The sequence below is a fragment of the Parasteatoda tepidariorum genome, chromosome 9 (genome assembly GCF_982258835.1).
Source record: "Parasteatoda tepidariorum strain Cologne lab strain chromosome 9, Ptep-v5.0, whole genome shotgun sequence".
In the NCBI taxonomy this organism is placed as follows: domain Eukaryota; kingdom Metazoa; phylum Arthropoda; class Arachnida; order Araneae; family Theridiidae; genus Parasteatoda; species Parasteatoda tepidariorum.
The window spans coordinates 34,220,531-34,233,517 of record NC_141763.1 but is presented as its reverse complement, the minus strand read 5'-3'; positions in this window follow the sequence as shown (position 1 = coordinate 34,233,517).

Below are 12,987 nucleotides of genomic sequence, written 5' to 3'. Positions count from 1 at the left end.
TTATACCTTAAAATTCAAATTTTTTTTAGATTATTCAATAAAATTATGATTAAAAATTAGTTTTTGCATGGAATTATCTTTAGTTAAACGAATTTTAGAATTATGTGCAAAACGTTTTCAATTCAGAAATCATAATTCTTTGAAAAAAGGTATGTTTGTCCAAAGAAAGAACTTTTTTTTGTTTGGTTTCATAACTTAAAAATATGGTGAGTTATGGTAAACCGAGTAACTTTTAAAGTGAGTTCTTTATCAACAAATTAAGCAGTAGGAAAATACTTATCCTTCATTTACATTATCATTATAAATTTGCTTCTGTTTTTCATTAAACATCAACAAATCATTGTCCATTGTGAAAATAGCAAAGAGAAAGAAAAAAAATATGATTCTCTAATAACAAATAAAACAGGTAATCATAATATAGTTTATTCTCCATTAATAAATTGTCATAAGATTGAGTATATTCTATTTAGAACAGGGTTTCTTAACCTGTGGTTCATGAACCCCTAAGGGGTCCATGAGTTAGTTTTTGGGGTTCCGCTGACTACTCCTAATTTTTTAAATGTTTGGAAGCCTACCCATTGCTTCTAAAGTGAGCTATGGCAGCTATAATTCCGTTTGCTACAATGTATCTTTGCGAAGTGGAATTTTCCACACTTGTGACAATAAAAACATAACATCGAAATCGATTGAATGTTGAACATGATATGCACGTTGCTTTGTAGAAAATCCCCCAATTCAATTTATTAATTAAGGAAAAGCAGCAGCAACCTTCACATTAAAAATTTTAATTTTAAAAATTTTGTATACTATTAATATAATAAAATTAAATGTTTTCTAATAATTGATGTTTTTTGCAATTATTTTTTTCACAAGGGGGTGGTCCGTGACTTCTTGAAATTTTTTAAAAGGGGTCCATTATATCAAAAAGGTTAAGAAACACTGATTAAGAAGGTGTTGGAAAACAGAAATATCTCGACATTTAAGAATTTCCGTGTTCTGCAGCGCCACCTAGTCGTTGACAGCAAGCACATCTGATTTTTTATTAACTAAATCCGAATATATGTCGTTACTTTAAAAATTTGCCTAAAAGTTTGAAACTGTATAGTTTTTGAAACTTTTCTTTATTTCATGCACTTATTTATTGTTACTCTGTACAGGAAAAAACTAATCATCCTGAATAACTTGTGATCGGAATTCCAAGTATTATATATTATATTTATATAGTATTCCAAGTATTATATTTATTGTAATAATGATCGGAATTCCAAGTGCTAGGACAATCTTAATGGTTCAAGGGGGTGACCACAAATATGCTAATGAGTTAGAACAGACGATAATTTAAGTTACGAAATCAGACACAAAACGTACTTTCTCTGAATGAACATAGCTTTTTTTTCGACTGATTATGATTTCCAACCCTTAAAATGTATGGAATAGACGCAATCTGGGATATATTGTCCTAATAGTTGGGACCTTTTAATGTTAATTCTACTTTTTTGCGTATTTAAACAAGTTTTGAGAACTTTTTAAGTGTATTGAAAACTTTTTGCACTCAGTTATGAAATTCGTTTATCCGAAAATGATTCCGCACAAAAAATAATTTTTAATAATTATTTATTATTTTTTATTATTTCATTTAATAACAGTTGAAAAAATTTTTCAGTTTTAAGGTATAAAAAATTTTACATCAATTAAAAAAAGCAATTTTATGTGGAAAAATACAAAATTGGAACAAAATCGGTTTTGATAGTTCCTAAGAAATTATCTGACAGTTTTAAAATTTTATTTTCAGGAATTATTCGACCGATTTCGTTAAAATTTTGTATTTTTTCGTATAAAATCACATTCTTATTAAATAAAAAAATTATACTTGAAAATTCAAATTTTTTTTGACTATTAAATAAAATTATGATTAAAGATTAGTTTTTGCATGGAATTATCTTTAGTTAAACGAATTTTAGAATTATGTGCAAAACTTTTTCAATTGGGTATAATATGAAAAAAACACAACTACTTCCACTGCGAAAATTTTACTAGGAATAACATTTACCTTTTACTTTAATTAATAAGCTGAGTTCTAAATATGTTTACTAAATTCATAAACTTAGATAAAACAACAAAATAAATTATTTCAAAAGGAACTAGACCTGTGTTTCCCAACGTGGGGCCCACGCCCCACCGGGGGGCAATTTGATTGTAAAGGGGGGCAATTCAAAAATGGACTAGACATGAGTTTAAACCTTTTGCTCTGGGCCATTTAAATGCAATGCGAGATTTCGGTGACAAAATCGAAAGAAAAAAGCGAATTCCTAAATAATTGCGGTCAATAAATATTATGTGACTTAGGGATTTTTTAAGCGACAAACCTGAAATGAAGTATCTGTTTACAGTCGATGGTAAAGCATTTGTGAGTTATTTAGCCAATATCTTTGAAAAACTGAATATATTAAATAAGAAACTTCAAGGAACAAATAAAATTCTTGTTGATGCAAAAGCGAAGATATTTGGCTTCATTACCCTTGTTGAGTTATGTCAGAAATATATTAACAACAAAAACTTTGAACAGTTTCATTGGCTCCAAAAATGTGAAGTAAATGACACCGCTTTACTTGTTATTGTCTATCATCTGAAAATTCTATCGGCTGATTTAAAAGAAAGAATTTATTTTCCAACATGGATGTTGCAGTCCATGTTAGTGGATTTGTCTGATGTATCAAATATATCAAGAAAAACTTGCAGAAATGCAAAATGATGAGTCAGTTAAAATTTTATTTAATATGAAAGGAGTGATGGCATGGCTTCGTGAGGAAACAGAAAACAAATATTCAATCAAATGTGCAAGAAAACTATTGTTAACGATTCCATCTTCATATTTAGCTGAATGTGGATTTAGTGCTGTAAATGATTTTATTGGTAAAAAAAAAAAAGAAATCGTCTGGATATAACACGACGGGGAGACTGAAGCTAACCAAATTGGAACCCAAGATAAAATCTACGTGCAGCAAGCATCAAGGTCAAGAATCTCACTAAATTAAAATATTTAATTATTATAGAAAAATCTTTATAAAGACTTAATCTGTATAAAGACTTAATCTGTATAAAGAATCCTAAAATTATTTCGAATTTGAAATTTAGTTTTTCATTATATGTTCTGAAAATTTACTTACTTTGTTTCGTTAACAACTTCCTAAGTTTCTTAAGTAAACAATTCGATTTTTTAATATTAAAAATTATGTATATGTTACATAGGGGGGCATAAGAATTTTGGAAAGGCTTAGGTGGGGCATGGTACAAAAAAGGTTGGGAAACACTGAACTAGACTTATACAATTCCAAGTTGCCGAGTAGCGACTTATAACAACACACTTCATTTAATGTTTACTTGTTGCTAAAAATCAGGTTCGCAGAAAATGCTGTTTACTAGTTAAATTTAGTAGGAATAACACATCCTGTATCCTATAGTATACCCAATTCAGAAATCATAAATCTTTGAAAAAAAGATACGTTTATTCAGAGAAAGAACTTTTTTTTTGTTTGGTTTTATAACTTGAAAATAGAGTGTGCTCTAATTAATTAGCAACCATTAAGATTAAGTCCTAGTGCGTGAAAATCCGATTGTTAGATAAAAAGTTACTCAGGGGGAGTAATTTTTTTTTCGCGCACAATACATCATTATCTATGTGTTAAACATTATAAAAGTATCATAACATAAAAATAACTGTAAAAGTATCACAAAAGTTTGTATCATAAATGAGTCAAAATATAGTTTCAGATAGTAATAGGATAATAATGTGATAACAATAGGATTCTATTAGTAATAGTATAAAGCACGGATCATAATACCACAATCTACAAAATATTAGAAATGACACAGAATAAAGCAGTTTACCTTATTAATAATCAATATTTCTAATAATTACTAATTAATAATCATTAATTATTGACCCATTCATAAAAGTTTTTATAAAGATTAGCACTTTCACGAATCATCCATATGTTTCCGTTGGTATGTTAAAACGAACCAGTGCTAGGGTCATGTGAAATTTGTCCAAAAGGTACATACATAAACGTGTGATGATATCATGTGAAAGTGCTAAATCTCTTTAGAAGTTATTTCTTTTATTTATTTTTTTTTAAAGTGCGTTGGTCGCAAGAATTTTTAAACCCGCTTTATGTAATTTCTTTTTCGTGAATTGATTGTAAATCGCTCAGACTTTCAGAGACAACTTTAATAAATTTCCTTAGCGTAAATATTCGTCTACTTGATCATTAAAAAAAAGAAAAAACCTTAACTTCTTTTGTTGGGAAATCCAGTTTAAAGCCATTAAATAAATAAAAAAAATTGCAAGTCAATGTGATATGATTGACGTAGGTGGGTTAAAACTATAAGTGCGTTACAAATACATCTTAATGGGAATATAATGATTGGTAATAATAGTTTCCAATCATTGTTTTTGTTTACATAATGGATACAAATGACGTTATACCGCATAACTTACCTATCTGACAAATGTTTTATATGTAAAGGTAAATATATCTATTCAAGGAAATAAAACTGATTCTATGAATATTTTCAGATTTCGATTGTCATCAATCAGCGTAAGTTGTAATTCCGGCTGAAAGAGGTAAAATATATGTTTCCTTGTTTGAAAGTATGAATATTTACATTCGCAAAAATGCAACAGTTATAAAATTTTAAAAATTTATTAAACGGGTTGCTTAAGTTGTTTAAATAAAAATGTAGAATTACTCATAATTTAATCAGAAAATTAAATAAACAGAAAGAAAAACGTTATTAAAAAATTAACTTTTTTAATACTCTATTCCAGTGTTTCCCAAACTTATGATTTTTGTGTACCCTTTCTAAATTTTTCGTAACGCTGTATACCACTAATAAAAAATGAATAAAAAAATTGCACAAAAGTTAAAAATCACAACTGGCTGTTGACACCACTAATTATTAACTGTTGACTCTGCAAACAATAGCCAATAGAAAAATACGTAATCGTAAATTTTCATGGCTAGCTTTGTTTCTAAATAAAAAATTTTGAAATTTTCGTTCGTTGCGAGATATTTTGCATAAAAACGCGTACCCCCGTTAAACTGTTCCCGTACCCCTGGGGGTACGCGTACCACACTTTGGGAAACACTGCTTTATTCCAACAGTTCACAATTTTTTTTTCAGCTAACGATTAAACTATTCTTGACGGAACCCTAACTTTAAAAAATACGTAAATTTTCTAACCATTGTTTCATCAATAACTGTCTAAAAATTCGTTTTTATGCTAGGCAGTTGAATTCGCAAGTCTGCTGCGGCTTTTAGCTTAATAGTTATTGACGTAGGCATAAATCAAAGTGAAAAAATGTCGCTGAATTATGGTTTTTGATAAAGAACTCTTTAAAACTTCGTCGATTATTGGGGGGGAAATAATTCTTTATTCTTGAAATTGGTTATTTTATTGTGAATTTTAAAGTTAAGTACGAAACTGATGCAATTATTTGTAAATGCATATCATTTTAGTAATTCATTCAATTTATTCTTATTGGGAAAAAAACTATTTTTAAATTGATTATTTCTCTCTTATAGGTACTTTATTTAATTCATAGAATTTCATAGAAAAGATGGGTTTTTTTGATAACAAGAATGATTTCATATTTATTGCTATTATCTGTAACTAGTGGGCTGCGCCCCCTGCTCGCTAACGCTCGCCAACCCTCGAAAATTGCTACGCAATCTTATATGGTTTGCTTCGCAAACCAAGCTCGCTTTGCTCGCTACTAACTTAGGTACATTGCAAATGCACGAAATTCTAAGAATTCAGAACAATCATTCAAATCCATATAACAACTTTCTTTTCTAAAAAAAATTACATCTTTTTAGTAAATACTAAGTCATTAAAATAAAATTGAATTCAAGTAAATGACATGTAATTCGTTAAACCTATTAGAAATGTGCTATAGTATAAAATCTTAAAGCGTAACAGCACGACTCAGATTCATTTTTCAGTGAATAACTAATAACAATAATAAAACAAATAAATTCGTGATATAAATCAAAAATCGTCATATAAATTCGTAATATATAAATTCGTGAAAAAAGCGCTTTCGACAAAATACTAAAATAGAGATCTATCGACAAAGACTACTCACTTCTGCCTAGCTTAATAGTATGAGATTGCCGCAGCTGATGGGTGAATTTCGGAAGAGATCACATTTTGTGAGAATGCTCTCTCTGGTTATTTCAGTTTCCGTTTTCAAAAGCGCTATATGTTGAGCCACCTCAGCTGGATTTGGCATGTGACATTTTTAGCGGCAATCATTGGTCGATTTTCTAGCGTTGCCATTCGGGGAGTTGTAATGAGGCTTTTTTCTGTCGCCGTGTAAGAGAAATATATATATAGATATTTGGTAAAGGAAACGTTTTCAATATAAATACATTGATCGTTTGGTATATTTTCAACAATGTAAAGGCATCGTTGTAAAAGTGCATCAGATCCAAATTATTAAAAGACTTAAAATGGGGTTATTTATTTATTGACATTTTTTCTTTGTGAGGGGGTGTTGAAAACTCTTTGCCTTGCAAAGTGGACGAAGACACAAGAATTGTTGGCAACCTATGCATTCCATTGTATTTTCTGTTTTAAAAATAGAATGAGTCTAGAACAGCAAATTAAGCGATTTCAGCTGCGCGGAAAGGAAAAAACACTAGCGCTTGTACACGCATAGAATTTTAAAAAAAAATTGAAATAAAAAAGGAGAAATTGAAGAAATTCTTAGTTATGTTGATTTATGCTTAGAATTAACATTGAATAAAGGCATCGCATGCCATCTACAAAAAATCGGAAATAATTCTTTTGTACAATAATAGCATCATACTAAAATGTAAGATGCCACTCTTTTTGACAAAGAAAGTTTTCGATCAATTTGTATTACCTATACTTATTTATGGCGCAGAGAAACTATTTATGGCGTTCACGAAACTTACACGCCCCTTTGAATTCATGTTCCACTTAAATATTGTTTCGTAACTTGAAACAAAGTAAACCAATGAGAACTAAACATATATATTAAGAAAATTTACACGCATATTTACAAAAAAGTAACTCAATTTTTCAAAAAAGTTCGCAAAAAAAATTAGCCCATTGTAATGAAGCCATGTCAGGTAATAGGCGATATATGCGGCATCTTTATATATGACTTGAAATATACAATGCCACATACTAGTATTTACTAATCCCTGTATAACAGTAGCATCAATATTATGCCAGGTATCAATGATAATAACAGACTTCAATTGATAAAGGGATCAGTATATGATACAACATCAATTATTTCAAGCAATATTTAAATAAGGCGGATATATTTGCTATTAATAGTAATGGTTTTATCTCGGCAAGGCATTTATTTCTCTCTCTTTCTTATGTATTCAATATTTTATTCTTTCCCGGCTGGGGCAGGGAAGTTGTTTCTCCTTGCAAATATGAATTTGGATACAGACTTTCTTAATATACATGTTTCATTATCATTGGTTTGTTTTGTGCTTAGTTACGACATGAGAATCGAGGATGTTTTATTTTCACTGGGGCGTACACTTTACCTGATCCATACAAAGGCTTAGAACAACACAGAAAAGTTTAATAAAAATGTTGACTCGGTATTACGAGGAAAGACCGAAAGTGGATAGCGTAACAAACAAAAGTTTACAATGACATAGAGAAAATTAAACGTTTGAAAAAGCAATGGGCTGGCTACCTACTTCACAGAACATACAATCGCTGGACTTGTAACAGCTAAAGCTTGCGCCACTCTCGACATCGTGCGATTATGAAAACGACCACAGACAAGATGGTCTAATGGAATTAGACAAGCAGCAGTTGTAAATTGAAAGACAAAGATCATTTTTTTTTGTTGGAAATGTTTGAAAATGATCTTCATCCAGCATCAGGTGGTTTACAAGAGTCGATGATGATTAGCATTGTTTTGATTATTCAAGTAAAATATAGGAGTAAAAAATATTGAACAAAACTATTATACAACTTTTCATAAAAGGTGCACACTAATTCTAACATTATTTATTTTTTGTAACTTAAAATGACGTTTGGAAACAAATTCTAGAATTACCGCTATTATAAATAAAAAATTCTGCATGCTACAAAGATGAACTAGTATATGATTTCTGAGCAAATTCTTCTTGCAATTAAGTGTTTGAATTCTAACTTATGTGAATTATAAATTAATTAAAGTCAACTTTTTTAAGAAGAGAAAGGTGTTTCGTTCGATTTATTGCAACTGCAAACGGCAGTTACTTATATAATCACCAAAACTGGTATTCTATAAAATTATTACGGGAAATTTTTTTATTTTGTTTTTGCTATCCTAAGATTGTTACGATTAAGCTCTTCGTAATTGAATATTTTTGTGACCACTTAAATTATCTTTGACATTCAATTTCTAAATTGATTAATTTAAAAACGAAAAATAAGAGACCGAAACGGTAAAGATAGCAATCAGACACGCTGCAGAAGGATCATACCTTTACATAATATATCCAGAAAGCAGCGCCACACATTCGCAAATTTTGTAACTAACTTTGAAACTTGAAGAGAATAAAGGTAATTTGTTTCCCAAACAGAATGCATTAAACCGTGCATTTTTATCTTTTTCCGTTTTTCTTTTCTTGATTTTTCAAACCGTCAGTCCTTTTTAGGACACTCGCTATTTGCGAACTCAATGTAATGTCTATAACATACTTTTTTTCAGCCGCGAATCCACTACTTGAGACATTTATAAAACATTCAACTTATTTAATTTTAAACTATGAAGTATTTAGATGTAATCCCTGGTGGTTCGCCAAGACTTCCGCTTATAAAAGCCAACGGAAAAGGTTTAACCCGTACAGTCAATCCTTGTCGAAGGAGTATAATTACACTCCTGCCAGTGCGGGTACGAAATTAAGATACATAATTGAATGCGGGTCATAACAAAAATAATATTATTCCCCTCCAGATGTGGAAGCACTAGCTGCCAACTCTCGCCCAGTGTCATCAATAGAAAGAACTATTTAACTTAATCCACATGTTGCTTGTCAAAAAGAGAAGATGAAAAAAATGGCATCAAATGGAACAAATGTGTGAATTCAGCAGAAGTGACAATGCCACCATAGTTTATTTCCGGCTATGGGTGAAGAAGAAGAAGCCAGCGGCCTCCAAATTAGAAAAAAAAAATATCAGAAGGAAGAAGTTCGGAGACAGCTTTTAAGCGCTTTAGAATAAATCTATCTTTTTTTAAAACTTCCTTCAGTTTTAAATAGCTTGCTACTAGAGATTTTTAGAAGTCTCATCGCTGCAAGCAGACGATGCAGTTGGTGTTGCCAATAGAGAAGAAGGAAATATATGCTTCTTGAAATTCGGTTTTTGTCAAGGGCGGTGTAGGGTACAAAGCCAAACACGTGCTTTTTTTTTACGAAAAAAAATTTGTTCTTGTCATGAAAAAAGTCGCCAAGTGTTATTTCCTGCTCGATTATTATTACAAGTTCTTTAGCCTCTGTAATACCGAAATACTGAAGGTAAAACAGTCACAGCTCTAAATAGTTTTTTTTTTCCTTGGATAGGCATGTACTTAAAATTGTTTCTCTAACTGCTAATCAAATTTTAAGTGGACTTTTCTTTCAAGGAATGTGCTATTCTGGTACCCAATGCCTAAAGCATCTAATACACATGTACACCCCACAAAACTCATGCTATAAAGAGACCTTACTAATATAAAAACCCTACATCTATATAAAGAGATCCTACTAAACTCATGTTATAAAGAGATCTGACCATCATAAGGACGCTACATCTATATAAAGAGATCCTACTAAACTCATGTTATGAAGAGATCTGACCATCATAAAGACCCTACATCTGTATAAAGAGACCCTTCAAATCTCATGTTATAAAGCAGGGGTTTCTAACTTACATGCGGCCAGGGGCCACGATTCAAAACACCAGTCAAATGATGGGCGGCAGCTTTATCAAAATTTTATATAGGAATCTTTTATGTCTGAAGGAACATTAAATATTACTGTCAGATTTTTATCAAGTTGTGCAAAGCAAAAGTATTGAATTACAAATTAAAATAGGAAGTAGCTTTTTACTTGAGAAAAAAAAATTTTGCACCGTTTTTATGCTAAATTTCACAGAAACGAAGAAATTAGGTTTTTTTAAAGAAGAAAAGTACTTTAAACCCATGTAGATTTTTTACGAAAATTATCCGCAGAAAATGCCAACTAATATATTTTAGTTCGCGGGCCACAAAAAAAGGCTTGGCGGGCCGGATGTGGCCCTTAGGCCGCCAGTTGGTAACCACTGTTATAAAGAGACCTAATATAAAGACTCTACATCTATTTAAAGAGACAATACAAAACTCAAAAACTATTACGAAATATATAGTAAAGGAATGATGAATATATAGATGATGGAATGATTGTAATAATTTGCCGAGCCACATAGTACGTGAATTCTAGAATTAGCCTATCGATCTTGAAAATAGTACGCGATAGAAAAAAATTTATAACCAAATGCACTTTTAGGAGATTGGTGAAAAATACATCACGATTTTTTGGTCCGGACAGCGTTTTTCAAATAATTTTTTTTTGCATGTTTTCTGCACGTTTTATTTTTATTTCATACAAAGTCGTTGATGTTGAACAAATTTATTATTCGATTTTCTTGTGGTATCACATACAACAGGGGTCTGTAACACAAGTCTTGCCCGCCACTAGTGGGGCCCTAGATGATATTTCAGTAGCCGCTGAATTATCGCATTCAATTTAAAACAATAATTAGCTTTTAAAAAATGAAAAAGTTAGTAGAATGACAATTATTTCAGGTGATAGTAGTTGGGCAGAATTCGTGGCAGGTACTTACAAAATAGATTGGCGATTCAGTCTGTTAAGTTTTAAATAATAAAACACTCACTATTTCTAGGCACTCAAAATCAAGACAGATTGGAATGTTCCACATTTGGAGTATGCTTGAGAATTGCAGATAAAAATTATTTCACATGACATCGATGTTACAATAATCCATAAATATATTGCAGTATCGCAAATGTTTTATTATTTAGCAGTATTATCTTTCCTGTTATAGATAATAACAAAAAAGAAAAACATTTTTTTAATTTTTCTCTAAATTTCTTTCATTTAAAAAAAAAAAGCATCAACATGTTAGAAATCATAAACTTTGGTAACTAACGCTAAAATGAACTGTTATTTACCAAATGCATATGAATTTATTTTGTCTATGTTTTTTTTTAATAACAAATATGTGACCCTTGACAGTCTACACCGGCCATAGGGCGATTAAACAGAACAAATGACAATTGAAAAATTTTCTGGCATTCGATTGCCACTTATTTAGTCAAAAATACACCTCGTGCCTATTTTATAATTTTTTTTTAAGTATAGAAATCATTTTGAATGTGAAATTATTTTATCAGTCAAAATGAAGGAATAAAGTATTCACATTCATTAGTTAAGTAATTATTCAATCGATGAGAAAGTGAAAACGATGTCGATATCTAATTAGTACTAAAGGCGAATCAAAACCTGTTTGATTTCCTGATAAAAATTGGAATTGTTTTCAAACATCACTTTCTCTGGCACTCTAACAGGTTTTGATAGTTTCAGTCCCGTTTATATAAATGTATCACTTAAAAATTACTTATTAAAAAAAGACTACATTAAAAGATATGTATTAAAGATGGTGATTGGTGAGTACGGAAAAGTTTGAATAAGAAATTAGGCATATATACTTAATTTTGCAATATTATGCGTTCTTTTTCCCCATGCATTTTATGTCGTACTTTGCACACACTTAAGAAACACAAATAAATACACAACTAATCAATTTCCAGTAAACAAACTGTCTTTCAAGGTCTTTAGATAAGTTTTGACAGAAATGCTTATCACTTCCATTTCATGGGGACCAATAAATCACTGTAAGGCATCATGGTTTTATCTACACCTATCTTTAGTAAGTTGTTTTAAGCCTGAAGTTTCGAGTACTACAACATGTGTAATTGCTTGTTTAACGAGAATTTTCTCATAAATTATTTATTGATTCTTCTAGAATATTGTTTCATTTTTTAAATAATAAGCTTCAAATTTATGCTATTAGTAAGTTTTTGCTGAAAATTCATGCTAGATATCATAGTTAATTGTTATCAAATATGATATATTAGATATTTTGGGGTAATTGTCATAGACTAGCTGAAACATAATTATTTTATCACAATAGTTATTTTATGCGAATGTAAAACTGAATAGCTATGAAACGTATTTAATTGTATTACTATTTTAAGAACATTTTATTAATTTTTTATTATTAATGTTTTAATAAATATAATAAAATGCATACCTGCCAACTTTTAATCCTTTCCATTATAATTTTTCTCAGCGGTATTAAAATGGAATTAAAACTTCAATTTTAAGCAAACAAACACGTTGTATTTGAAAAAACTTAAATTGACAACCATGATAGTAACGCATATTCATATATGTGCTTAATTTTTGTAAGAATAGTGGTGATCAAAATCATTTAAAAATTAAATTTATACAAGAAAAAATAGTATATATTTACTACCACTTTAAATATGAAAATAAAATCTTCCGGAAAATCCGGAAGAGTTGGCAGGTATGAAAATGTATAATAAAAGCAAAATTTTTACAAACGACTCTAAAAAAATATTTTTTTAAATCGTTTTCGAATGTTTAATTTCAGACTCACATTTTATATAATATATGATATAACGGAACGTTATTTGGATAAAATTGTAGTAAATTCTATTTGAGAGTTAGTCTGTGAAAGTTTAACATTTAATAATTAAGTTAGTAAAATTTTGTAGCTAATCTATAAATTTTGTTTGTTATAATCTAAGTTTTGGAAAATAAAATGAAGCCAAAATTGTACTTCAGTTTCAAAAATAATTCATTGCCAGCATTTTA